Below are 6,000 nucleotides of genomic sequence, written 5' to 3'. Positions count from 1 at the left end.
GCTTAAGATGTCTAGAGTCCTTAGAAGAAAAGAAAAAGAACCATAGTGATAATAAAGATTTCCCAATCCGCTAGAATGAAAAGAAATGAACTCCTCCTAAGAATAAGTATAAAGAGTTTGAGATGATGTTGCTGACGAAGGATAGAGATAGGACCAACTTCTGGACTATAATGTTAGGTCTGAGTTTTCTTGTGGACTTTTGGGTAGACAGGACACTGCTCTTGTATGTATCTGTTGGTTTCAACCTTTAGCCTTCTTTTAAGCTCAACTCCTTTTCGTGAGAGAACCTTATTCTGTATTGATAAAACCACTTTGTCCTTGATCTTTCACCCTAGCCAAATGAGTTCGATGACATTGTTTATCTTGATTCACGGTTCTCTGTTAATGAATTTTAAAGGAAATGATTGATAGGATTGCATATGTAGATTAAAGATCAGAATCGTTTCAACAAAGTTTTTAAATAAAGTCCCTTCACCATGCATCATAGAACTAAGAACAAGGACATTGATTTTAACTACTCTATTCAACATGTTTTAGGTTCTGAGACCCCATCTTCACACCTCTCTTCCATACTTTGTTCTTGATCGTTTGCTTGAGGGCAAGCAAAGACTAAGTTTGGGGGAGTTGATATGTCTATATTTTGTCTCTCCCTAGCATATATTTATCATGCATTTAGCTAGGATAACTCATTGTTTTACATCATTTTCTAGTCCTTTTTATACACTTTGCATGTCTAGGTAGTTCTTGCATCATCCTTGCATACATTGTGCATTTCAGAGTATTTCAGGTATCTAGGAGATGTCAGAAACGCATCACTCGACCCATCTGCTGCACAACACTCCCAGAACCGTCTCTCGAGCCAATCTCACAACCCCGATCGAGCCCCTCTCTCGAGCCAGTCTCATCCGCTCGATCGAGCCACCCCGTTCGAGCCATTCCACTTGATTGAGATTTAGCTTTCGACGTCTTAATCAAAGTTGTAGAGAATGGAGTCATCTTTCCAACACCGTTTATTTCAAACTAATCGGAGGTGTGGTTCAAGAGTTATCATTGTTTTAGTGGATGCGTATACACCCAGCTCGAGCCATAACCAATCTCGATCGAGCCAACCCGTTCGAGCCGTTCCACTCGAGTGGGATTTAGCTTTTGACGTCTTCATCAAAGTTTTATGGAATTGAGTCATCTTTTCAACTCCGTTTATTTCAAACCAATCGGAGGTGTGGTTCAAGAGTTATCATCGTTTTAGTGGATGCGTAGACACCCAGCTCGAGTTGCATCACCTCCACTCGACCCAGCTCGAGTCGTATGATCTCGACTTGATCCGTTCCACTCGAACGCACTCCAGGGAGAGACGACACGCGACTCGACCGCACACCTCAGGAAGAAAGACGTTTGGTTTCACACGCTTCAGGAGATTCCCGAACCGACGCTCTATCTTGTCGTTTTAAGTTTTAGGGATTCATATGTTTTTACTATATATACATTTTGTTAAGTCTTGGTTTGGGACATCTTATATTTTATCTCATTTGGTTCTTAAGGTTTTACCTAACCTCCAAAAACGTTCTCAGACTTTGTATCCAAATATCTTTTAATTCATTGAGTTTTTGCATTTGATTTCTTCTACAAACTTGTTCATCTCATTTTTATCTATATAAGAATGCTTGTTTCAATGTTTTCTGGGTTTGCATCCTTGATGATGATTTTCGGATCTGAGTAGAGTGGTAGTTCTTGAGGATGGGATAGATTAGGTGGAGGATCTTAGGATGTAGAGTGTTTAAGCTAGGATTTGTATGATCCCTTCTGGACTAGAATTAGAAATACTAGTTTCTCTCTGATCAATTGGAACTAGGTCTTAGACATTTCCGCACCCAAAAGGTGTTCGATGAAATGTCTGACCAACTAGTGCCAGAGACTTACGTTCCTAGCTTAAGAGATTAGGTTTCTAGGATGTTTGTTGACGTGAATGAACTTGTTTGTTATGCCTACTCGACCATGTTTCTCTAGCGAGAGCTAGGTATGGAAGTGGTTGAGTCTGAGTAGCTTTTGCCAAGAGATTGGATGAGCTAAGTCGTGATGTTCATTGTCTAGGGATAGTTTGCTTGTGGCATGTTAAACACTTTGTAGACTAGGAGACTTCACCGACATCAATTACTCCCATCCTTAGGACCTCTTTCTTTCTGATTTTTCTTACATTCCTGAGACTGTTTCTTATCTTGCGGTTTTGTTCATGCTTAGACTCGTTTTCTCGTTTTCATTCGTTTTCGGTTCTCGTCATGCATTCTCGTTTCTAGTTCTGTGACTCATTTCCATTTTGTATTCTCATCATTTTAGGACTGTTAGACAAACACTCTCTTTAAATTGGCTTGACTTGTGATTTCTTGATTGCATCTTAATTGTTAATAAAGTTTCCCAACTGGTTTGACACCTTAAGTATTACAACTGCATAAGGTTAATTGAACCTGCTAGGACATACAAAAATCCTAGTATCAATTTGGCGTTGTTGCCATTTGGGATTATCTTTGCTACATTTAATGATTTCAAGTTTTGCAAGATTAAGTTCTGTTACACTTGTCATTTGGAGTACTGACTTGTTTTGGTTGTCTGCTTGTTTGTTTTGCATCTCATGAACCTGTTGATTGTGACCTTGCATGCACACCAGATCAGGAGGGCATCAGAATCTCCTTCGTATTATCGACGACATCAATCAGTTACAAAGACCACGACAAGTTCGTCAACTCACTGATCATCCCGCACCAATCACTATGGAACAACCGAATGGACCAAATCCGGGACCGCGAAACATTGGTGTTGGGGATGCACAGAACACTCATACTCAACATGCTGGAATCGTCCCTCCCGCCGTGCAAAACAACAACTTCGAAATCAAAAGTGGTCTGATCTCCATGATCCAAGCAAACAAGTTTCACGGGTTGCCTATGGAGGATCCACTCGACCACTTGGACGAGTTCGACCGTCTGTGCAGTCTCACTAAGATTAACGGCGTGAGTGAGGATGGTTACAAGTTGCGCGTCTTCCCATTCTCCCTGGGAGACAAAGCTCATCAATGGGAGAAAAACCTTCCCAAGGGATCAATCACCACCTGGGATGGTTGCAAGAAAGCATTCTTGGCCAAGTTCTTCTCCAACACCAGTACAACACGTCTCAGGAATGAGATTTCTAGCTTCACTCAGAAGAGCTCAAAATCATTCTGTGAAGCCTGGGAGCGTTTCAAGGGTTATCACAGCCAGTGTCCACACCATGGTTTTAGCAACGAGTCACTGCTGAGCACTCTCTATCGTGGTGTACTACCAAAGATACGTATGCTGTTTGACACTGCTTCTAACGGTAATTTCCTGAACAAAGACGTTGAGGAAGGATGGCAACTAGTTGAGAATCTCGCCCAGTCTGATGGCAACAACAATGAAGATTATGACCGCACAGTTAGAGGTGACGCCAGTTCTGAGGAGAAGTATAAGAAAGACCTGAAGAACGCCAATGAGAAGCTAGACCGTATCTTGCTAAGTCAGCAGAGGAGCGTCCACTTCGTATCTGAAGATGACCATTTCCAAGTTCCAGATGGGGAGGGTGCGCAGTCTAAAGAGATCAGCTATGTCCAGAATCAAGGTGGATACACTAAAGGTTATAACCAGTACAAGGAAAACCCCAATTTGTCTTACCAAAGTAACAACGTTGCTAATCCACAAGATCAGGTGTACCCTCCACAACAACAGCAACAGGGTCAACAAAACCTTTTGTGCCTTACAATCAGGGATTCGCGCCTAAGCAACAGTTCTAGCATGGTTATCAGGCTCCCTCAGGACCCCCACCAGGATTTCCATCTCCACAAGTTCCGCCTACACAAGCTCCTGACCAAGAAATGAAGCAAATGATGCAACAAATTCTTCAGGGTCAAGCTAGCGGTTCTATGAATACTGCTAAGAAGTTTGCTGACCTTAGTCAGAGGATGGAATGTTCCTACAATGATCAGGGCCAATTCGCTTCTATTTTTGCACCAAAGCCTGGCCAATTCCCAGGAAAGGCTGTTCAGAACCCCAAGGAGTTCGCCAATGTCATTACGCTGAGAAGTGGGAAAACATTGCCTCTCAGGCAAGGAGTACCAGACGTCACTGAGGACAGTGAGGAATTAGATGGGGAGGATTTTGTTCAGGATGAGGCTCAGATGGAGAACCTAGTCGAAGCAGTCAAGGACCCGGTTGAACCAGTGAAGAAGTCCGAACCTGAAGCTGTTAAGGAACAGGTTGTTTCTGAAGACAAACTTGTGAGATTCATCCCTCCACCATACAAGCCTCCTCTACCATTTCCAGTGAGGTTCAAGAAGCAGCTTACTGAGAAGTACAAAGCCTTGTTCAAAAAACAAGTCAAGGAGATTGAGTTGAGGATGCCATTGCTGGATGCATTCGCACTTGTTCCTCACTACCATAAATTCCTCAAGGACTTAGTGATGGAGATATCAAAAGAAGTTTAAGGCATGGAGATATCTTGAGTGCAGTGCAATCATCCAGAAGAAGATTGTACCCAAGAAGCTCGAAGATCCTGGATCATTCACTCTACCTTGCTCCCTTAGACCTATGACTTTTGACAGGTGCCTATGTGATCTTGGCGCTTCAGTTAATCTGATGCCACTCTCTGCTGCTACGAGGTTGGGTTTTACAAGGTTCAAGGGTTGCGACATCTCTCTCATCCTTGTAGACAGATCAGTGAGACTTCCAAATGGTATTTTAGAAGACTTACCCGTCAGGATCAGAGACGTGGAAGTGCCAACCGACTTTGTGGTTCTGGAGATGGATGAAGAACCAAAAGATCCTCTGATCTTAGGAAGACCGTTCCTGGCGACTGCTGGAGCCATCATTGATGTCAGAAATGGCAAAATTGATCTTAATCTGGGCGACGATTTCATTTTAAAGTTTGACATCAAGGATACCTTGAAGAAGCCAACGATTGGAGGACAAGTCTTCTACATTGAAGAGATGGATAAATTGGTTGATGAGTTGCTGGAGGAATTAGCTGAGGAGGATCATCTCAAGATTGCTTTGACCAAGAATAGAGACGAAGGGTTCCTGCAAGAGAAGACCACTTGTTACAAGAATCTGCTAGACTCCCACAGAGAAACGGATGGACCAGAGGAATTCGAGCAGCTATCTGACGCAGAGGAGGTATGTGCAGTTGAGACAGAGAGTTCACAACGTGATATCTCCGACTCGACCGACGTCAAGACCCGACTCGAGACACCGACGTCCCGCTTGATCGAGTCGCACCCCTCCCACTCAACCGTGATCATTCCAGACTCCCATGCTGACAACTGGTCAGAACTGAAAGCTCCAAAGGTAGAACTCAAAACTCTCCCTTCTGAGCTCAGGTACGTTTTTCTAGGAAACAATTCTATTTATCCTATCATAGTGAATGCTAGGCTGAGTGATGATGAATTGGGGTTACTGGTAACTGAGTTTAAGAAGTATAGAAAGGCTATAGGTTATTCCTTAGATGATATCAAGGGAATCTCACCTAGTATTTTCACACATAGGATCAATCTTGAAAATGAGTCTTATGCTAGCATTGAACCCCAAAGGAGATTGAATCCTAACCTGAAGGAAATAGTAAAGAAAGAAATCTTAAATTTGCTTGATGTTGGAGTTATCTATCCTATCTCTGATAGTACTTAGGTATCTCCAGTACACTGTGTACCTAAGAAGGGAGGCATAACTGTGATCAAAAACGAAAAAAATGAGTTAATCCCAACTAGAACCATCATAGGACATAGGATGTGCATTGATTATAGGAAGTTGAATGTTGTATCTTGGAAGGATCATTTTCCTCTGCCTTTCATTGATCATATGTTAGAAAGACTAGCTAGTCATCCTTACTACTGTTTCCTAGATGGGTATAGTGAATTCTTCCAAATCCCTATCCACCCAAATGATCAGGAAAAGACAACCTTCACTTGTCCTTGTGGCACTTTTGCCTACAGACGCATGCCATTTG

The sequence above is a fragment of the Camelina sativa genome, chromosome 14, assembly GCF_000633955.1.
Source record: "Camelina sativa cultivar DH55 chromosome 14, Cs, whole genome shotgun sequence".
Classification (NCBI taxonomy): Eukaryota; Viridiplantae; Streptophyta; class Magnoliopsida; order Brassicales; family Brassicaceae; genus Camelina; species Camelina sativa.
This window is presented reverse-complemented; position numbering follows the sequence as displayed.